Source organism: Mycteria americana, chromosome 12 (assembly GCF_035582795.1).
Source record: "Mycteria americana isolate JAX WOST 10 ecotype Jacksonville Zoo and Gardens chromosome 12, USCA_MyAme_1.0, whole genome shotgun sequence".
NCBI classification, from domain to species: Eukaryota; Metazoa; Chordata; class Aves; order Ciconiiformes; family Ciconiidae; genus Mycteria; species Mycteria americana.
In genome coordinates, this window is record NC_134376.1 from 19,116,143 (window position 1) to 19,138,741 (window position 22,599).

Genomic DNA, 22,599 nt, shown 5'->3' on the forward strand with positions numbered 1-22,599 from the left:
TGCTGTATCCTGCCGAGGCTGTGTAAAATGCCACAGCCTGTTTGCTGGGGGCTGCGGGCCCTAGAGCAGGAAGGGACGAGTGCCAGCCCCTGTGGCTCCTGGCCCTGGGCAGCCCCATGACCCTGCTGCTTTCCTGCATCCCCATGCCTGCCTGCTCAGCAAATGCTGCTGGAGCCTCCCACTGTTTTATGCGGTTGTCTCAAAACCACACGGTTATCTGTGTCTCATTGGGTCAGAATGAGAGCATGTGGGCCAAATCATGCCCTCCCACTGAGAGCCAGGGCACCGCTTGGTTTTTTGGGGATGCAAAAAGGTATGAAGAAAGGCCGTGTAGCTGGAGCGTGAGCACAGAGCTGGGGGACAGCAGTGACACTTCAGTGGCACTAAATTGTCCCAGGCAGAGTAACAGGGTGAGGTGGATGCTGTTACTCGGGTGGAACCAGTTACGGTGGTCTCTCCTTCCCTTTGGCTGCTGGGCGGCACGGGAGAGGGACCTCTGCACCTGGGGCCATCTGACTCCCTTGCTGCTCCTCTTCCTCCCTGAACAAAGGGCTGGCAGTGTTTCTGGGTGCTCTGATGCCGTTCAAGCCATGCTTTGCTCAGCCATGTGTTGTCACTGAGGGCAGGAGACAGGATGCGGCCAGCTGGGATCACCCCATGGTTGACCTCGCTCCAGGACGGTGCCAAGGCAGTGCAAGAGCACAGGCCCCCCCTCTCTGGGAAGTTAGGGTCCGCTCTGCCAAGACACCCTGCACAGGCAGCGGGGATTGTACCACCGATGGTCTTGTGCTTGGGTCCCCTTTGGAGCGATGGCTGACGTTCGGGGGTATGGGATGTGTGTGTAGCCCGATTGGGCTGCAGCGGCGATGCTGAGAGTTGCCTGCTGCTGCTCGCAGCCCTGGGCGAGCGGGTCTGGCACAGCTTGCTCTAGGTGGAGTGTTTGCACTACAGAGCCCAGGCTTTCAAAAGCTTTAATACGAAGTTACTTTTTGTGATAAATTGATGGCTTCATTTTTTTTGACCTTTGAAAGCTTTTCATGCGTTAGCTACATGTAGGAAATGTAATTTTCCATGCTGAGAAATGGTGAGTTCTAGCTCTGAAGCAGAATGACCAATGTGATCTTTTTTTGGATGTCTGGCAGAGCTCATTTAGTGTGAAACAAGGCTTGGGTCCTGGGCTGAGATCCTCTGCTTCAGAGAGTCTGTGTCCGCATGACAGCAGAGTTGAAAAGGGGAACCAGGAGAATTTAGGAGAATTGTTTTCTTTTGATAGCTGTGAAGCTCGTGGAGAGACACCAAGTCACAAGGGCTTCCAGACTTACAGAAGGATTTCGGTGACTGAAAAGTAGCTTGAGGGGAAAAATGAAATGCTAAAATGACAGAGGCTGAGGACTGCTTGGTCCTGAGCCCCATGGTCCCTGGGGCTCCTCTGATGCCATTCCCACTGGCAGTGGTGACTGGCCATTGGGGTCTGGTCCTGCTGTGTCGAACAGTGTGCTGGCAGATGCAGCATTGCTCTGTGTGCATCGATGTAGCTGTCACTGAGCTGTCATCTCTTCCCTTACTGTTCCTTTAGCTTCTTGGGGGCATAATGTCTGTGCTGTCCCTGCTCTGGGCGCTTTAGGGTTAGCCTTCATAAACTCTCTCCCAAACAAGAGGCAGCAACCTGCCTGTCCTCCTAAGGACTTGTCCCTCTTCCTCCTGTGGGTTATGGAGCACCCAGATGAACACCCTGTGCATACCTGTGAGTCACTGTGGTGCCAGTACCTAGCCTGGTTTTGGGGACATGTGATGTAGATGTATGCAGTATAAAACCCTGTTCTCGCTCTGTTTTTATTTACAGGAGGTATCTGGTGACAACATTGCCTCATGTGCTCGTGTTGTGCAGCAGACTCAGCTGTGGCAGAGGACGTCTCTGCCTCTCTGAGCATCCAAAGTGACACCAGGAGAGCTGCCCACACGTGTGAGCCTGCAAGGGGTAAGAGTCAGCAGGGCAGCTGCCTGTCTTGTATTTAGTGTTTGTAGAGTGTTAAGAGTGTAACAGGACAGGAGACCCCAGAAGTCCCTCCGAGATATTTGTTCTGCTTCTTTCACTTGCAAGTTCCCCTCTTTGCCATATACTGGTGTGTCATTACATTGGGAAGAGTGCAGTTGCCTTCTAGCTGTGCTCAAGCTTCTGAGATTGGACGACTTATTTTCTCTGCTATTTTGATGCAAAAATATCCCTTTCCAACAGTAGAGTACAGAGGGGAAACTGGACTAATGTCTTCCTTAAATGCATTTTTGGGTCATAAGCTGAGTGTATCAGTACCGCTTATTAACCTGAGTATCAGACTTGGTTGGGGACTGTAAGGTGCATGCACACAAAAAATCCCCATAACTTCACAGCAGATGCAGGCACACAGTCTGCCCTACTAGATGCAACCCTGCAATGCCATGTGTGTTTGCAGGTGGCCAGCGATCTGCCTGGAGTGCCTGAGCTCCAGACATGCCTGTAGCTCCATGGGGAACCACGGACGGAGTCATCTCCTTCTTCTGTGCAGGCTTTTCCTAATCTCTGAGATGGGGGAACTGTTTTTCCCAGGCCCCCCAAGAGCAGAGCTGTAAGACCTTGTTAATCAGTGATTAGCAAGTGCTGGGAGTCTTTTGGCTGCAGGGCAGAGGGAAAGGTGAGTGGGGTGGTGGAGGTGGGGGGAGCGGGAGGGTGTGTGTGTTATGTGGCAGCAGTACCTTGAGGTCATTTTGTCCCTACTGTTGCAAGCACAGAGGAAAACCTCCGCTTGGTCTTGAAGCAGGAGCTGTGTTGTGACTGTCATAGGTGGTGGTACACATCCCCGTGAGCAGATGACTCGGTGATGCCAGGTGGGTTAAATCAGGCACTCAGCTGATGCCGAGTGAGGAGTGTTTAAACCCTCCCTGTGCCACAGCCTGCTTCCCAATCTGCCTGCTGCTGCCTGCTGGGATCCCAGCCCCCCTCCTTCCTGAGCAGCAGGATCCGTGTCCCAGCTCTTAGGGTGTCATTCAAGGGGGTCTTCCATCTGCTTTGTCCCTGAAACCTGACAGGCCCTACACTTTCCTTCTCAGGCATGAGAAGAGACGCCCTTGCTGGGGCAGCTCGTTCCTCAGGCTCTGAAGCTGGTACGTGCTGAGCAGACACGGGTGGTACCCCTGTTTGGGACTCCCGGCAGTCTCTGCGCGTTACGCTGAGGTGAGATTACCATGTTAAGTACGCTAATCCTCCCAAAGGGAAAAACATAATCTGGGGAGGTGGCTCTTCATGGAGGTAATTAGGAAGGATTCTTGCCAGTGTGCTGGTCCCTCATGTAGGAGGTCAGGACTGACTCGAGGGCAGCTGGTAGTTCTATTTAGTGGCTGATGTCTATTGAGAGGGGAGGTGTGAGAGAGCTTTAGGGAGCTGCTGGTCAGCTCAACAGGGTGTTTCTTGGGGTTAATAACTACGGTGTGAAATGTCACCAGGATAGCAACTCTAACTGCTGTGAGGCTTTACATTGAGTCTGGATGTCCAAAGTTGTTCTCTTCATTTAAAAAGAAGAGCTGAGACATGGGTTTGTGATTAAGGAGGAGGAAACCTGCTGTGCAGGTCTGGCAGGGATCTGCTTTGGCTGGGGCGTACCTGCTTGTCCTGGCGCCTGCTTTGAAGAGGCACGGGGAAGGCTGCTCCACACACCCACGCCGGCACCTCGAGCTATTGTTTCTGGCTGGGCCAGGTGGTGTTTCTTCATGCTCGCTTACAGCATTGGATGCAGATTGCTTCCCAGGGAACAGCGCCTTGGATATGCGGATGTTGGCTTGGGTTTCCTCCTATGTGAAATGGGTTTATAGGAATGTACTGAGCTCCTTTATAAAACAGCTTGAGATCTAATGAAAGACATCACTGTGTAAGAGAAAAATATTGTTAGCGAGTTATTCACATCGTTAACGAGGTCACATCATTGCCTTGTAACAAAATTAGTTTGTTTTGCTCCAATCAGTTTTAATAGCTAGAGTGCTCAATAATTACTTGTGTCCTTATGAAAGAGATGGGACACCACAAGTATAGCTGCTGGCAGACTTCTCCGACTCTGAAATGAATTGTGCAGATTATTTTGGGAAGGCATCTTTCCAGATGCACAGTGCCCCTGGAGTGACGCTGGCAGAACCCAGCTTCAGCCAGGAACGATCACGGTCCATAGCGTGGCTCCTCTGTGAAGAGCTGTCTGTAGGGGTGTTCAGAGAAGCGTTAGCAGCAGGAACATATTTGGACTCTGATGCTGCTGTCTTCATTTTTTACGATCCCATTTGACATGCAGCATGCTAGGTGTCTCTGAACTCTTCCTTTCTTTAGTCTACATAAATTGTCAAGACCCCAGGGACTGTCAAATACATCCACTCTCTAAAACAGTAAATACCCTCATAGCTATTTGTGCCTCTGGTATTGTTTCTTTGGGTTTTTTTTTCTGATGTCAGTGGTACGTTCCTGAAAAGGCAACCTGTGGTGGCCAGGATGGATGGGCAGGGCTGAATGCAGCTTGAGAAGGCTGGGTACTGAGAGCCACTGCTGTGGTGGTGACTTGGCTCAGGAGAAATGATTGTCAGCGGGCCATGCTTTTCCCTACAGGTGTGATGGTCATGCATGTGCCTTCTGCGTATCCAGCTGCTGCACAGCAAGAGAAGAGCTGTGATGATGGGCAGCAGCAGGCAGCTTTCCCTGTGCCTTGTCCAGGGGAACACAGGGTGGGCTGTGAGACCGCAGGACCTACTGTACCCTCGGACTCTCTTGGTAGGCCCATACCTGTAAACTAAGTCAGAATGTACCTTCTGGTCAAAAGTCAGGCTGAACCTGACCATCCTACACATGCTGGAGGTGAGTGGTTTTTCTCCAGTGTCTGCCTGGCCGCTCCCTGGGAGCTGGATAGAGGGAGAGCAGAGCTGCAGCACTGTGGAGTTGGTGCAGGGCACAGCTCTTGCTGGCACTGTGGCCTCCATTTTGTTGTGCTCTCCCTTCTCCTTGATGGGTCCTCACAGGATCCTGGGTCGGGCTCTTTGAGTGCACGCAGCTCAGCAGCTTATATTGAAGTTGTCCTTTTCTGTGAGAGACTTTCTGGAAAAGGACAAGTTCATGCTGGAGCCCCCAGCTTTCCCTCCCCTTAATCCACTTGCTGACTTCAGCTAAAATATTGCTAATTCTTGCTGTTCTTTCCCTTTCCTTCCTAGTATTTTCTTCTGGCTCGGTTCAGATGTGTTTTTTCCCCTGAAATTGAAGGAGCTGATGTTGGGTAGTGTCTCTCTCTTGGAGGAATGCCAGGGTTATTGGAAGTGAGGCAGTTTGCAGGCTGCGACCTCTGCACTTTAAGGTTTGCCTGTCCAACTGGTCATAAACAGTAAAGTATCACTTGTCCAGAGTACACATGAGTCTTGCTGAGTGTGCTTCCAGCACCACCTGCGTGAGGTGTTGGAGATGCAATCTAATGGACTCTTCCCTAAATAAGAACCAGTGGGAAGAAATGATCGAATGAGTTTGTGCAGCCGATGCTGTGTCTGTAGGATGCAAATCTAGCTTCAGAGCTTTGACTGCTGTGTGGACCTGCTCCTCTGCTGCTGTTGGTCTGTGTCATGAGAGCTCCTGACAGACTGAGGCTGCGATAGCTGAGTTGCTGTCTGTGGTGGCCCCCCTGCTCCTTCCCATACCTTCACTCTGGTTTTCCTCCTGCGGTGACTTGATTCAAGGAGCTGAACAGACAAAAAGCTACATACTGGTGTTGTAAGGTGACTTTTTGGTGGTCTAGTGCCTGGGCTCAGAAGGACTGGTGTGGGTGCAGGGAAGGGGCAGGTGCAGGACTTGATGTTTGTCCTTGGTGAACTTTGTGAGATTCATGTTGGCCCATTTCTCCAGCCTGTCAAGGTTCTTCTGAATGGCAGCACAACCCTCTGGGACAGACTCAGTGACTTGATATTCCTCCTGGGTCACCTGCCCTTGCTCCCACCCTTTGTGTACTTCCTTTTAATGTCTGAGATAAGTGAGGAGCTCCTTGCTCATCCGTGCAGGCGCCCTGCCACCGCTGCTTGGTTTCCAGGAAGTGGAGATGGACTGTTCTTGAGCTTGGAGGACATGATCCATGACGGTCAACTGGGTCTCCTGGACTCTTGTTCTCTCCAAGACTGTGTCCCATGGGATTCCTCCAAGCCAGTCACTGAACAGGCCAGTGTCTGCTCTCCTGGAGTTCAGGGCTGTGGTCTGCCGGCTAGTTGTCCTGTTCACCTCTCTTGGGATCCTGAACTCCACCATCTTATGGCCACTGCAGCCAAGGCTGCTCCTGACCTTCACATCCCTGACCAATTCTTCCTTGTTTGTAAGTACTAGGCCCAGAAGAGTGTCTCCTCTCATTGGCCCCTCGCTCTCCTGTGTCAGGAAGCTGTCGTCAGTGGTCTCCAGAAACCACCTGGCTTGCTTGAGCCCTGCTGTGTTGTTCCTCCAGCAGATATCGGAGTAGTTCAAGTCCCCCATGAGGACCGGGATTTGCAAACATGAGGCTTCTTCCAGTTGTCTGAAGGTCTCATCCACTTTGTCCTCATCAGATGGTCTGTTGCAGACACCAACCACAATGTCGCCTGTGTTGATCTCTCCCCCAACCCTGAGCCTTAAGCTCTCAACTGGCTCATTGGCTGCCCTAAGGCACAGCCCCATGCACTCCAAGCAACTCCTCCTCCTCACTGTCCTACAGAGCCCATGTTCATCCGCTGCAGCACTGGGTCATCTCGGCTGTCCCACCATGTCCTGTGGTCCTGGTGAGGCCGTAGCCTCAGCTGTGCCCTGGACCTGCCTCCAGGCAGTGGGGGAAAGCCAGGTCCACCTGTGGGGGCTTGAGCTGCGCTCCAGCTGCACCATGGGCCTCTCCTTTAATCGGTTTTGAATTTCCCACATTTTAATTCCATTGAATGCCCTTAATTCCTGTGTCACGGAACAAGGAAAGCTCTGTACAGAAAAGCTCTGTTAGAGACGTGTATTTTGGCAATTCTAAAAATACACCTCACTCGCTGAGGCTTGTGCGGGGTAACCATAGCAACGTGGCTCCAGGAGCAGGGTTAAAAACAATTGCACCAATTAAGGGGAAAATAGAGCTGTTAAAGCTTACAAAACCTAAAAATTAAAAAAGTAACAAACACTGTGCATGATGCTGTGGTCTGTGGGCCATCTTGTATTAGGTTGATTGAAACCGTCCCCCTTCAACTCTTAAGGAGCATCCCAAATACATGTCGATAACTCCGCTGTTCCTGCGGAGCATCTGGCTCTTGGTGCGCTCAGCCCTGCCTGTTGGTCCACGCGATGCAGCCGCCCCGTGCGTACGGCTCCCAAACCAACAGCAGCAAAGCGAGATTAAACAATGGCTAGATGTGGAAATGCCTCTTTTTGAGAGTGAAATGTGCTGGCTCAAAGAGAGCAGCCTGGCTGAAACTTGGGGAGTGTTTTGAGGATAAAAGCACGGTCTGAAGAACAGTTTTGGCCTGCAGTGCTGGCCTGTGCGAGGGGGCAGATGTACGTTAAAATTTGTACGCTGAGCCAAAGTCCCTCAAAATCAGTGGTGATGCTTCCATTGATGGCTTAGCTCTGGGCTGGGAAAGCAGACCTGGTAAAAGCTACCAGATGAGCCTGAAAGCGAAGGGCTAATTTTGGTCAAAATATATTTGCTTTAATTGTCCTTGCTGAGCCCTGGCCAGGGTCAGAGGAAGCCTCAGGAACGTGCTACCAGCTTGCTTGCTGGGGATGGCGTTGGGGAGTGTGTCTCTGCCTAGAAAATTCTACTGGAACAGACTGGGCAATCTGGTCCTTCAAAAAGCTTGAAATAAAATTATTTCCAGCATATTTTTGCTATGCCTCACAGAAAAATATAATGGAAGGATTCAGAGTATCTGTTTGCAAAATATTCCAGGGTTTTTGCAGATGTCACAGGTGTTTTCCCTCCCCGGCTGGCCGTGCTTTGCCACCCTGGCATGCTGATGCCATCCCACATTTGTTGGGTGCTGTGGACAAGGGGACTTGGGTGCAAATGTGCTTCTGCCTGATGCTATGGGAAGTTTCTGATTCTGGAGCAGAGAGTGGCGATGATGATGCTGCCTGTCTCTGGGCTTCAGCCTGGGCTGGTGATGGTTCCTGCCCTGCCTGTTCTCTTCCCAGTCTGACCTTCTTCAGGGTCCCACTGTCCCACTGACCCTGAAGAGCCCCTGGAAGCTTCTTGCTGTGTGTGGAAGCACTGTAGAGGAGGACCCCAGGGAAGGGTACCAGTTGCTTACTGGTTTTGCTTGTCCCGAAGCATGCAAGCATCGCTGTGGAGCTAATATTGGTGGAGGAGAGGCTGAGGTTAAAACTGTGCTGGGCTTGGAGCGGTGGATGCAAACCAGAGGTCTGCGGAGAGGAAGGAAGTGGGGGCTGTGCAGCTGTGCTCGGAGGATGCTGCGCCCACTGGAAAGCAGCAGCAGGGTCTCCCGAGACAATTTAGGTGAAGGAAGCCGTGATGAAGTCACCAGTTTACTTGGCTTGGTGGTGGCAGGAGGTGTTGTTAGTGGTGCTGGTGGGGATGGGGCGAGAAGTTCAGATTGAAGGTAGTAAGAAGGCAAATGGGCACTTCTGTCTTGTGCGTGCAGGGCATTGTCCCCGGGCTGGCAGCCTGCTGCATGGCGGCCAAGCTGTCCTGCACGAGGCAGTCAGTGTTTAACAGAGCTGTCACCAGAGGAGGATCCCGTGTCCCTGAGAGCCGGTCCTTACCCTCCGCTGGGTGTGAGCGAAACCTCGACTGTGCCCTGTGAATGCAGGCTGAGCTAGCGATTTGGGCGTGATTTCAGGCAGGTGCAGCGGGGCTGGCATTAATCCCTGGAGAAGGCAGGTGTGGGTGCCCCTGCAGCTCCCAGGGATGCTTGCTTTGCTGGACTGGGGGGCTCCAGGGGGTGGCATTGGTCCAGGGCGGTAGAAGTGCAACCCCCTGTGACCCTGCAGCAAAACTTTCCACTTCCAGAGGAGCCCTGGATAGGACGGGGATTTAAGTCTTTAAACTGGTTTAGGCAAATTTAAAAAAATTTAGGGTGGATGTCTTTAACTCTCTTTGAATTATGGTTTGCATCAATTTGGGTTAATTGAGCTGAAGGCCACCCTGTAGTATGGCAGGTTGTTTTTTTTTTTGTGGTGTGGGTTTTTTTCTTTTTTTGGTTGTGTTTTTTGCATAGGTTAAACCAAAAGTGTGCATGAAACTGTTTTGGAAACTGGGCCAGACTGGGGAAGAGGCAGAGAGGAAGGCAGGATGCAGGGGAAGGCTTTGAGCATGGCTGGTGGCAGAGCTGGAGGCACATGAACGCAGGCCGTGAGCCTTCTCGGGCTCTGACTCCAGTCCTTGGCTCCTGGTTGGGGCCGGTTTGGTGGGTGAGGACTAGGGGCAAAGCTGGCATGGCGGGGATTTAACAGGGACCAGGCAGCTGTGTGCTCTGGTAGCATCAAGCTGCTGAAAGGGTGAATGGCTGGTCTGGAAGGACATGTGTGTAAATAGCTGAGGAGTCGCACTGTGACTGGACCTGGCCACCCTCAGAGCCGCTGGAGCTCCAGTGGATGCAGGTTCAGCTTAAAGCCTCGTTGGGTGGGAGAGAGGAGGGCAGCGAGTTTTCATCCGGCTCTGCAGGCTGCTTGGGAAGGGCTGTCCCAGCCTTGGGACAGCCCTTCCCCTCCTCTCTGGCTGTCACATCTTGCACACGTGGCGCAACTCCAGCACAGTTCAGCACTGGTTTTCCTGCGTTACTTTGCAGGCAAACTGGGGCGCAACGTGCGTCTGGTCCATCAGCTCTCTGTGACCCTTTCTCCAGTGGCTCTGGCGTTTGTTTGGTGTCCATGTGCCTCTCCATTCCCCTTAGCAGGAATGCTGCGGAAGTCATATCGTATGCTTTCTTCTTTCTATTGCCACCGCGTCCTCAGCAGCCGTGGTCCCCTGTGAAACGCCTCTGCTCTTCCAGCTGAGACTGCAGGAGGGGCTGCAAGAGGGGCGGCAGGGTGATGGTGTGTGTGTAGGGAGAGGGGAAGAGGCAGCATAAAGAGCTACTGTTCCCTTCCTGTGAGGTATAATGGCAAGAGGATTTCTTATAAACTGTGCTTGCCCTATTCCAGCAAAATCAAAATTAGTTGTAATTAAGTGGAGGTTAACCTCCACTGTGCATGCTGCAAATTAATGGAATGTGCGATTAACTTATCTTGCAGCACTAGAGGCTCTTGAAAATTACTTGGAAAGAAATGTAGCCCTGTATGTGGTTTGAATTTTTAATTTATGTTAATAGTTCAGGTTTGAATTAATTAATTTTAAATGACGGACCTTTGATCTTTTATTTTTTTTTTAACCACTCCTGCTTCTGCAGCTTAAGTATATCTTTCCAACTCTTTTCACTTTGTAGTGAAATGAATTGGACAAAAATACATAATATGATAAAAATATGCTAAATACACCCTGCACCACAACCATGGTAAAGCTTGTCTTGTCTCTGTGGTGTGGGTGTGCACTGTGGGGCCATCTCTGCCGCTGTTGGTGCCTCCTCTGAGGGCAGGGCTGCAACAGGATCCAGAGCTTCAGGGAAAGACAGTATGTTATATCATTTTGGTGTGAGTTTTGGGGGTAAAAACCATCTTGTGGCTTTTTGCTTTCTTTTGGAAGTGGTAACTTGGGTTTGCAGTCATGTGTTTTGCACTTCATCTTTTCTGGACAGTCATCTTTTGCTGTGTAACTTTCCCTGTTGCAGTACCCAGGTGAGCACAAGCAGGTCATGCTCCTGTTTGGTTTACCAAGCCAGACAGGACTGAAACTCCTTGGGGAAAATCCAGTGTGGCCTTTGCAGGAAAACGTGTGTTTCCACTCGCAGCAAGCCCCTGCTGCTTGTGTGCCAAAGTCAGGGGAATGAGGGTCTGATTTAGGACTGATTTGGGGTGCAGCATGCTAACTTGCCCTTCTGCTGGGGATAGTGTTGGACTATTCTTTTGAGCCATTCCAGCAACATTTTAAAATTAAAATAGCACACATCATCTCAGAAGCTTCCCAGTCCCTGCCAGAGCATTGACCTTGTGAGGCTGGCGTCAGCTGAAGCCAAATCTTCTGAGAATGACTGTTTTCTCCCCACTAGCTTCCTTTCCCTGTGTGCTCCCAAGCCATGGGGACCCACGGGTGTCTCTGGATCCAGATCCAAGCCTGCCCTCCCAGGTCTGTGCTGATGGCCCTGCTCCCAGCAGCGCCCTGCTCTGCCTCTGGTGGGAAGCTTTGGTTGTGCCATTCCCAGCTCCTTATCTCGCAGTGCAGGGACTGGCTGGGGCTTCGCTGTGGTCGCCATCCATCAGACCAGCGTTTCTGGAGGAGCGTGAGCGAGGTCTGGCTTTTCCGTTCCCTGTTCGAGCCCTTCTATGCACCTGCTCTGGTTTGCAGCTCCTCAGGGCTGGTCCTCGAATGCTGGCTGTGGCATCTCCAGCTCAGGGAGGAAATTGCTTGTCCCAAACCTCAGTGTATCAGAGTCCCTGTGCTCAAACTTTCAACTTCGAAGATGAGTCCCGTGCTGTTTTGCTTGCTGCTGCTGTTTGCTTTGGCTTGAGGTTGCTCTGTTTTCTGCACATATCTGGCAGTTGGATTGCTCAGGGTGGTGCGTTTCTATTTGGGAAGAACAAGTTTATTGGGGGGGAAGAGCAGACCTTAAGGGTGAGCTCGTTATTTTCTCAAACCAAGTGAGTGGGATTTGGAAGAGAAAGCAAAAGGGTGGGCAGCAGTTCCTAGCAGTGGTCTTGCTCTTTATTTTTTGTGGTCAGCTAATGTCCCTGAATTGGCAGTCATGGCTGCTGCCCATGTGGCAGGGGAGAGCACAGGGGAGATCTTGCAGGAGGGGGGAAGAGACGCTGAACGGGGCTGCCATGGCAGTCCCCAGCAGAGTGCCCTAGGTGGATTGGGCACATTACCCAGTCCTCGTGCTGGTGTGATGCTGTTGGGCAGTTTTGGGGGCCCCAGTGTGTTCAGAAGAACAGAGAGGCAGTTTGAAACTCTGCAATGGTGATGCTTTGGAGTGATGGCCATCTCCCAGTGTGGGCTACCCCATGGTGTGGTGGCACATGGTTCCCAGTTGTGGCTCAGCCGGCGCTGGCCTTGCCTGCCTGTTTTGGGGCTGAGGTGGGTGGCTGTCAGTGTGTGAGGGTGAGATGGCTGTGGCTGGAGAAGGGACTCTGCTGTGCTGAGCCCTCTCCAGCAAGCTGGAGGGGCTTTCTTCAGCCTTGCAGGGTGGGGGAAACTACCTGACCTTTAGTGCAGATTTGTTTCTGCATTACTTGCCCTTTTAACACGATTGAAAACAGGCTGTAGGGGAGAGGGAGCCAGAGCTCTGTAACTGAGTTGGAATCAGTCAGGAGCATTTCTTGGAGAAACAGAGCATGTAGAGGGAGTAGATTTTGTTGTTGGTGATGGATTGCCTGCCTGTGTGGAGAGACAGACCCGGCTCTGGGGTGCTGCTGTACAGACTTCACATGAGGGTCACAACCCGTTGTGTCACCGTTCAGTGCAAAGAGCTTGGGAATGCCCCATGGTCTGATATTTGGGGAAGTTTTGGAGGAGGCTCCAGAGGTGCTTGCTGCAAACCTCACCTTCTGAGAGTGCTAGCACTCACCTCTGGTAATTGCCTTGCCCGTGCTAGTGCAGTCCTCTGGGGTGGCTTCTGCTGGGCTGTGGGGACAGTGGTCATGGGCATGGACAAACTGGTGCATGTGATCTGAACATCCATCCCTGGGGCTGGTAAGGGGACGGCAACCACATGGGCATGGGCTCCTGCTGTGGTGCTGGCAGTCTGGGTCCCCGTGTGCCTGCTGATGCTGTATTGTTTCAGTGTGGCAACAGTGCCTCACTGGTGTTTTGTCTGAAATCTTATGAAATCTTTTTATCTTAAGTCTGTCTTTTATTCATCTTTTATTCATCTGTCTTTAGGCATTGGGCAAATACGGAGGTGTATTGGCTAAAACACTCGTGGTGTTTGTATTTATAGTTCCCTGAGGAAAGAGCTCTGTGAAACTTGAGGTTTTGCATTACGTGTGGTCCTTTCTTGCTCTGCTTTTCAGGTTCAGATCTTGAAGTGCTTGGCAGAGAGACAAGGCTGGCCTTTCACAACCAGGGAATTGAAGGGCTTTGTCACCTCTGCCAGTCCTGTGCCCCATGCTTGTGACGGTCTTGCAGTCTGCATGATGCTGGTATCCACCCGTGATGCAGGCGGATGCTGGCAGGTGGCTGCATGTGATGGGCTCTAAACCCGTTGTCCAGGGGACTGATACTGCAGCCGTGTGTGGAGTCTAGTAAAGTCCTGGCAGCCTCACCAAGTGCTTTGGGATCTGGTGCAGGGACTTCTGTCCTTCCAGACCATCCCTTGGGACAGGACACCTGGTAGGAGCGTATACAGAAATGGTATATAGAAATACTGAGGGAGTTGAGCATGCTCTGAATGTGAGGTGGTGTGGCAAGGTGTAGGAGTACGCCTTTCTCAAGGGCGGGGATGGCATAAGGTATTTGGAAGCCAAGTTTGCTTCTCGTTCATGGATAGCATTAGAGAAAGCCCTATGCCTGACAGCAGTCTGTTGGCTGGAGGGGAGGGTGAGGTGCTGGTACACGGTGGGTGTGAGGGTGCTGCTTCCATCCCCTTTTGGAACACCACAAGTTGAAACCCAACGATGTTGGGTGTCAGCCACTGTTCATCGACTGACGTCTGCTGCTTTGAATTTGGTAGTCTTTCTGTTCCACTCCTTTGAAACTTGGAAGAAATTTTTCTGTGCATCTACACCAAGCAGATGGGGCAAGATGGGCAATTTCCAACAGCTGAGACAAGCTGTGAGGGTTGCTGGGGGATAGCGGCGTGGGGTGCTGTCGCGTGCTGCATCATTTATAAAACCTAGACACTTAAAAGCAGGGAAGTATACAGTTTAAGAACATCATAAATCTTACCTCCACCCATATCGCAAACATGAAGCGTATCCTTCACACCCAGTGCAGATAAGATTACAGCTTTAAAGGGTCATAAACTCTCCTTTTTATTGGGGCATTAAAATTCAAGCACAACTAGAAATCCTCCTGCAGAAGTGACAATTGCAACAGGTCTGATCCTGGGAAAAAGGCTTAAGTGTGAGTAACTTGGCTTGGCATAATCAGAGGGATTACCTGGGGCCAAATCCAGTGACAGCAAAGTTGGGGGGGGAATGTCTTGCCATAGACTTAGGAGGGTTTTGTGAGTAGAGTGGGAGTATGTGCACTGTGTGTACATAGACGAGCTCAGGATGTGCTAAACTAGTAGTCCGTGATCAGCTGAGTGTGTATCTGAGGATGTTCCCACTTTCCCTTCCCTTCCTCTCCCGTTTGAGCTGCCCGTTCGACCTCTCAGCTGAGCCCTGAGCTGTCACTTGTTCCCGGTTCACCCTAAGCGATGTGAGATGGATTTGCCATAACCTCTGAGTCAGAGCCCAAATGTAACAAGGTTTTCCAGCTAAGCTATGCTTACAGAAATGTTCTCAAGAAATGTTTTCTGGGAGGGCTTGGAAATTCAGTTGTAAACAGAGATATCAGAAACATGTAATTATATTATTCCTCTGCTTCCCTTGAAATGATGACAATGTTTCCAAGTGACAAAGCACTCAGTCCTCCAAAGCTGGGGACCAGGTGTCATCCTTGCAGGGTGGCTCTGGTGGCCACCTTCAGAGTGGTGGCTGTGGCCCTGCCTTATGAGGCTTTGCTGAGGTTATGGGTCTGGCACCAGCTGGGGGTGCCCTGGGCAGGGTTATGTCAGCATCTGCCAGCGGATTTGGGAAGAAAACAAATCCTCTGTGTGCATCTCCAAGGATCCCATTCATCCAGTTTGGTTAGAGCCGTCCCTACCCATCGGGCTCATACTGGGGCTCCTCTGCTGCTTCCGTGGCCTCTGGGGTTGTGTGAGAAACAAGTGATTTCAGCTGTTTAGGAAAATTTCAAATGTCAGCACTAAAGTCAGCATTTATGAAACTTCCTAAAAGAGGGTTCAGGTAGAAGCTTATACTTGTGCTTCCTCAGTATGTTTTCAGACATGTCCCTCAACAGGCATATGTTAAGCTAGGACCTTTGGTCCTTATAGCAAATATCTATATTTATATCCTCACCCTCACACACTTCTCCCTCTTCCTCACTGGAGGGTGCTGATCATTGTGCTGAAATCGATACAAGACTGCTGTTTCAGCAGTTGTTCTTATCCAGGTTTAAAAAGCAATATATGCTTTGAGCAGGACCTCTGTAAAACTGCAAGGTCTCACTAGCTCTCGACAACCAGGTTTGAAAGATGTCAATTTTTTTTTTTTTTCTTTGGATTTCTTCCAAGCTGAGTGCTTTGGGGTTTTGCCAATGTCGAGAAGCAAAGACATAGCTTACACTGGGATCACAGAGTGTTTAAGCAAAGCCTTCTGGTGAAGCTGCTGCCGCAGTGATACTCCAGCACAATCTGTGGCAGAAGTGTTTGTTTTCATTTGCTGCGCTGATCTCATGTTCGGATGGGTAACAGCTGTTTGCCCGAACTGCGGTTGTGCTGTCGGTCACAGCAGCAGAAGTGTGAGCTGGGAGCTTTGCACCGAAGGACGCTGTGCTCTTTGCACAGAAGAATTGAGAGTCTCCAAGCCTGCTCTGGACACACAGGAGGTACACGCATGTGCATCGCTCCCTTGAGCTTCACCAGCTGGCTCTCCCGTGGAGTCTGGTGTGCACTGATGGGTCTGGGTGCTGGCTGGGTGGTGGGATGCACCTGGAGAAATGCTCACACCTGGTGGTGGTGCAGTGCTCTTCGGAGAGCAGCATCCTCGGTCCCATGTGCTTGGTGCCCCTGCGGGGTTCAGCTCTACTGTTTCTTATTGATAGCCCTCAGGCACTGGAAGAAGGGCCTCTTAGGTACTGGAAAGGGGGTTGCATGATGGAAGGCAAAGGGTAGGCTGCATGGTCACCTTTGGGCTGTTAAGGATGGAGAAGTCTGGTGGGGCCACCTAAGGACTGGTTTGGGGGCTCCATCAGAAATCTGAAAACAGGAATGAACAGTGACCTGATCTAGGCTTACAAAATCATGAAGGTGGTGCGTCAGATGAAGGTGCAACTGTTGCTCACCACATCTCTCAATGCTAAACCTAGAAGATGGCAGTGAAACTAGTGGGTAGTAAATAGAAAGAAGATGAAAGAAGGCGCTGCTGCGCTGGAAAGGTAGCAAATGCCTGGAGCTTGGTGCCGCAGTAGGTTGTGGAGACAGATGGCTCATTTGAAAGGCACTGGGCAGATTCTTGGCCAGCAGGTCTATAGATGGATCCAGAAAGGACTTGTCCGGGATATACCCACTGACATACCTCATTCCATAGTTGTGGATGCTGGGAGAGTTCAAGGGAATGGACCACAGGGTGCCTAGGCTCCTCTGCTCTCCCTAAACAGCCTCTTTGGAGAAGGTTGGGGCAGAACAGCAGAAAAGCCAGGCGTTTCTGATAGTCTGCGTGGGGTGCTGAAGTCTGCTAGGGGATACTCCTAAGGTCAGGACAAAAGTGCCCAGGGCAAGAACTCGCACAATCTTCCTTGAACTCTGCCCAACTGCAAGATGTGTCTGTGGACACTGCCAAGCTAAACTTTCTCTACTCAGACTAGGTTTTGCGTCGTGTAAGGACTTTTGGTTGTAGGCTGTAGATTGGATGTCTCTGCTTATTAAATGAATGTACTGGGCTGCAACAGGTTTCACTCGAGGTGTGCAAAGGTGCTTTGAGAGCCCAAACCCTCCAGAGAATGCAAGTTCTCTTCCCAAAGCCATGGGGGCCTGTGCAGGGGGCCACTGGTGGTCCCCATCATGTAGCTCTTCACTCTGTGCCAGGACCAGGGTTGGCGGAGCATTGAAGTGCAGCAGAGGGGGGAGGTCCGGGGAACAGGAGGAGATCTTCTGGCCCAGAAGGAATGATGCTGTTTACACTGGTTTTGTTGCAAGCCAAGGATTCGTTGCCAGCTTTAATGGTAGAGCAAAGCATATTTACTCAGCCTGTTTGGACGGATAACAACTGCTGGATAAGAAACTGTCAGATGGGAATCAATTAGAGGCTTCAGCTCTTGAGTGAAAGATCTTACTTGACATCTGATGCCCTGTGAAACTGGGTAAGGACAATGCTGCTATTTATGCGGTTCTCTTCTGGTTCCTTCCCTTCTCCCCATCATCATCTTTGCTCTAATATTAGAGCTTTAACCCTCTGTGTGTTGCTCCCAAAGCAAGCGCTGAGACCAGCCCTTTCCCGTGGTTCCTGTGAAGAGATCTTTGTGTTTGCGAGGGGGGTATGTGTGGGGGTGGGACAGTGGTGCTGGCGGAGCGTTACATCCTTCTTCCCTTCTCTCCCTGGGACGAGGCAGCGATTGCAGAAGGCTGACTTTCTGGCAGGGAGAGCCCAGTGCAGGTACTAGTACATGCCCTGCAAGTGGTTGTAGATGGGGTTTGTGTGGCAGCTGGAGCCTGGGCTGCTGCGCAGCAGGGTCACAGGGGTGGTGCCTGGGGGCTGGCTGCTGTTTTGGCTCTGCGTTCACTGCTTTGGGTGGCATTGTGGCCTTTTGCTCCTCTCCACTTGATTCCTTGGTATGTTGAATGGTGACACGGCTTCACCTGCCGTCTTGTCACAAGGGTGGATGAAGTCATCTTCCTGTGTGTTGATGGCTCCCAGCAGCATATGCGTGGCGTGAGGAGGTGGGAGATGGTGCAGAAGAGCAGAGGGGGGTGATGGCTGTTACAAACAAAAAGCCCCTGCTGTCCTGGAGATCCTGCAAGACTCCTGTGTTAGGGGAGAGTCATTGTGAGTCCGTGTCACCATGACATCTCCTTGCCTACCACTCAGCCAACACTGCCCAAGTTGCCAGTGAATGAGTCAGCAGGCAGTGACTCAGTAAGGTCACCGGACTGTATTTACCCTGCAGACAGAGATATTCCTGGCTGCATTTATGATACAACTTACTTACAAGCCTCTTCACTAAGTGGTGACGCTTACAGCCTTGCCTGGGGCCTCTGGGCTTGGGTATTGGCAGGCTGCTGCGACCGGGGAGCCTGTGTTCAGCAGGGTCCCAGGGACCGTAGCTCTCGGAAGGAAAAGCACGTGTGAACCTGCTCTCTGTCCTGGAGAAACGCCCCATCTTAAACTACGAGCATCCATGCAGAAACATGACGCTGTGGAGGAAAGGTTTGCAGTGGGCTTGCCTCTTCCCCCCCCCCCCCCCCCCCTTGCTACCACACTAACTGCATTAAAGAGCATTGCATTAAAGAGCATTTCCCGTGAATGCACCCAGTCCTGAACACAAATGCTCTTGTCATGAGTAAGGGAAAGCTTTTCAGAGAGGTAAAATAATTAATTTGCTCTTCTTACCTAGGGACTTAATTTTGAGGCTGGTTTGAGGCTCACAGAACACACACTTGATCTTATCTTGGCTTCTTTATCTCCTTTTCCTCCCTTTAATGATGATGCAAAAAAGATTTTCAACTTCTTTTGGCTGTTGGCTTTGTAGGTATGCTTCAGTGGCAGTGCGAAATCCAGTAGGAACTTCTTAGATAGGTGGGTGGTTCTATAACGTGTATGGAGCTGTGGTGTTGTGCCTTGTACATCCCTTAAAAATAGCTTTTAGATTTGAAGGGTCTTTGGTCTGCAAGCTGAAACCTACTCTTCTAGCAGGGATGTGCTGTTAGGTTTGGCAGAACTGGGGAGGTCAAAGCCAGCCCTGCCCTCTCCATGTTTGGCTTGTTGGGCTTTTCCTCCGCCCCCGAATGCCAATGAGGTCTCTGTTCCTGGAGCTGTCTGCCCTACTGCTGGCACACCGTCGGGCAGCGTGTCCTCCCTGCTGTGCTGGGCATCAGCCTCAGTGTCCAGCAGGAGCACTTGTGCAGGTTGCCTCTGCAACATGTTGATGTGGACTTGAAAGGGAAGAGGAGCAGGTGAGTGTGCTTCAGAAAAGGTCCTGTGCTGGTAGAAATGAGCTGTTGGTGGCGGACAAAGAATGACTGGAAGTACTAGGGCTCAAAACCAGCAAAGCTGTCCTGCTTTTCAGTGGTCCAGCCCCTCCACAGTATGGCTGGAGCTGGTGAGTAATGGGTAGGGCACCAGGGAGAGGCAGCGTGACCCTGCTCGGCTGGGCAGATCATGTCACTCCTCTGTGCCCTGCTTCCCCCCAGGATGGGAGACCTGCCCTGCCCTTGGTGTGTGCGGAGAGGGGCTGGGAGTAAGCTGGGTCTTCTGGGCAGTCTGCTTGTGGGTCAGCAAGTATAAAAATGCTTGTACCACTTTTGCCTCCTTCCCTGAATTTGAATAAGGCTGTCCCTGTACAGAAATGTAGATAGCTGGCCAAGTAATAATTAACTGGGACAGGTATCCTAGTGATTACCCATCCTGGGTGCTATTGCATTGCCTGCACATAGCTTAATGTGTGGGGCAGGAGGCGTGGGGAGCTGGGTGAGGAGCGGAGGGGTGGGAGGGCAGCTAAGGGAGGACACGGCCTTGTTGTGTGGTGTGGTTGTGAAGCTTTCCTGCTCCAGGCATGTGCACGCACCCTGAAGTGGAGCAGTGCCTGCCCGCGCCTGGGAGTTTTTGGAGGTTGGACCTTTCTAGGGATGAGGTGCAGGCTGCAGCGCTGGAGGCTGCGGGAGGATGTTGGGCTGGTGGGACACAACCTGCCTTGGCAGCACTGCCGGCACCTGCCTGCCCACAGCTTCTGGCAGCTGCTGGGAGCTGTGACGGTGCTGATAGCTTTGGCAAGTTTACGCTGTTGATTTTGCCTCTAATGCCAACATCAGGAAGCACACTGAAATGAATTAAGACGACGACTGGAGGAAAGCCAAAGCCTTTCCATGGCTCCTGCTGGAGTCACTCCCACCACAGTGCTTAAGGTGTGAAGCGTCCCTCTGTCCCTCAGTTGGCTCCGGGCTGCGAGTCGGACTGAGGTGGGCGCTGACAAGCATCCCCTGGCTTCCCAGGGGATATGCCTTGAGTAAATCAATCTGTACACCTGTAAAAGTGTAATTGTACAACTTAACAATGCATTGCAGCTTATCCTGGTACAACTGCAAGATAAAAGTGTCATAAAAAGTTTACAGCTGTATTAAAGGGGTCCTCCTGTAAGGACGGTGTTGTTCTTTCACACAGCTACTGGTCAGTTTTTAACTGGGATGCTAAAAATTGTGGCTTTTCTTTAGCAAAGGTTACAGTCTGCTTTAAAGCTCCTGCTTAACAACATCTCTGCTCCTGCCAGCTCTTAGCCTGGCCCTGGCTGCCAGCGTGTCCTGTCCAGGCTGGCAGCGCTGCCAGCAGCACAGGCACGGCCAGGTCATGTCCCTGTGTCGGTCCCCCTGTGCCATGGCTGCTGTTTGGTTTGGCCCCAGCTCTGCACCCGGCATGGCTTCTCAGGCTCTGGGATTTCTGTAGCGAGCATATGTGCTGTGCCGGGGACGCGCAAAGGTGAAAGCTGGCTGTCTGGGTGCCTCTGAGCACGCAGGGCTTGTGGCTTGCCTGGATTTCACCCTCTGCTTAGGCCTGGTGGGGTCCTAGAGCTCTCCCTGCTGCCGGGGAGGATGCTGGATGCTCGTTAGTCAAACAGCCTGCTGTCTCTCTTGCCCGCGAATTTTACTGGTGTGGCTTGGCTTTCTGGCTCATATAGGTGAATTAATGAGCGGCAAAGTTATTATCTCTCTTCTCTTGGTATGTGTAGAGTTGCTTCATGCCACATTTGATTGTGGTTTTTTTGTGAGGTGTGAAATGGTGACAGGTCACCAGAGCTGATGTGCAGCCTCCCAGAGCTGCTGAAAGAGGGAGTGGTTGGATGGCTGAGGAAAATGAGCCATCCTGCGTTAGACCCAGCTGTTAGGGTAGACAAATGCTGAAAGAGACCGGGGGGAGGTTGCACGCTGCTGAGTCCTCCCTTGGTGATAGAGCACGTTGTCTGCAGCAGCAGGGATGGTGGTGGAGCCCTGGGGCAGGGAGAGCCGTGGAGGATGGTGCTAGCCTGGGTTGGGGGAGGCAGCAGCTCGCTCCCCGTGGAGCCCCCAAAGCCATCGCCTGACGCGTGCACATATGCACATACACGATATTGTTTAACGATTATTTTTTTTTCGTACCCCAGTCCTCATTAACTGGTACGTCTGCAGCTGTAGAGTCCTGCTAGGCTTTTGGGGGGCTGAGTTGTGTTTGGAGAGGGGAGACCCCCTTCCTCCAGCTGTGCTGAGCCCCAGGAGCATTGTTCAGTGCCCTGTTTGCTCTGAAGACTGCATCCAGTCTCGAGTCACTGTCATTGCTCTGAAGGGGAAAAAAAAACCCCAAGCAAATACATTGTGCTTAACTTGGTGGCCGGGAAGTGAATGGTTTGGGAGTTAATGGCATTTTTATCAGTAGGCTTTGCTATGTGGGTTCACAGGCTGGCTTATTGCGCAGGGCTGTGTTGATTTACTCGTCCAGTCCTGGTTATTGCACTTTGTTACTCCCCGGGGGTAATCTGGCCCTGGGGAGGATGTCTGCAATGACGAGCCCTTTTCCTTTGCTTTTTTCTTTTCTTCTTTTTTTTCTTCTTCTTTTTTTTTTTTTTTTTTTTTTCCTCGGAGCTGCTGAAATGGAGCTGGGGCTCTGTCAAGCCCCTTATCTTTTAACGCATTCGTCCCCAGGCAAAGTGAAGGGCAAGGGCCGTCCTGCACGCCAGCCTGCAGCGGAGCACGTAGCTGGGGGAGCTCTCAGTCACCGTAGGAGGCTGGCAGCCGTGGCTCCACTTGTGTCTCCTCCTGTCCCTCCGAACTGCCCCTTGCCTTTGGGATGGATAACTGCTGTCTCCCAGGAGGCTGACTGCTCCTTGCGAGGTGTCCTCAGGTGTCCTTAGCAGCCTGATGAAATGTCCCATGGTGCTTTCCTCGGGAAGTGGGTTAGAGCACACAAATGGAGAAAACAAATGTATCTTCTTTTTTCTTTTTGTATTTTTTTTTTGTAATTTTTTTTTTTTTAAACAGTCTGTTTTTTGGAGCTGGGAGATTAAAGAAACACTGTTACTGAGGGTGTGGGGGAAGAGCTATGCTCTGGGTAGTGGGGCTGGTCCCTGCAGGGTTGTGTTTAGATAAGAAACTTTATAAAATCAGGGAGGACACCTGAAGCTTTGGGCTATTAATGCTGGATTTACTCCTCGTGCAGGTCAAAAAAAAGGTAATTGTGTTTGTGTCTCATTACCCTGCAGTTTTGTACAGCAGCTCCATAGTAAAGGAAGAGCCTGAACAAACAACTGGCAAAGCAGTAAGATGCTTAGATTACGGCAGCTGCCTGGTGAGGAAGTTTGTGCTTGCTTTTAATCAGTGATGCTGGCTGTGTGGGGCCGTTCGGGACTCAAGCTTGGCCTTGCTGGCCAGCTAACGGTGCCTGCTGCCGGGCTTGTTAGGAAGCAAGATTTGGAAGCAAAAAAGTGAGAGATACATATGCATATCTCAATCTTACTTTTTTAATATGTATTTTATGTGCTAAAAAGGCCACTGCCCTGGCTTTCCTCGTGCTTTGGTGCTTCATTAAGGGGAATGATGTGGCTTAGACAGAGGTTTCCTGTC

The 22,599-nt window shown here is 51.4% G+C and overlaps 1 protein-coding gene across 2 annotated transcripts in view; it reads left to right on the top strand.

Moving 5' to 3' along the window:
- The first annotated feature begins 1,941 nt into the window (after nucleotides 1–1,941).
- Nucleotides 1,942–22,599, top strand: part of LOC142416257 (ankyrin repeat and fibronectin type-III domain-containing protein 1-like) — a 257,068-nt gene continuing 236,410 nt past the window's right edge. Inside the window, exon 1 of one of the 2 annotated variants that reach the window (XM_075515582.1) lies at nucleotides 1,942–1,978. The gene's annotated coding sequence lies outside the window, so the exon portion shown is untranslated. Of the gene's footprint in view, nucleotides 1,979–3,162; nucleotides 3,209–22,599 lie in introns of those variants that run through there. The other variant, XM_075515581.1, reaches the window with a different exon arrangement.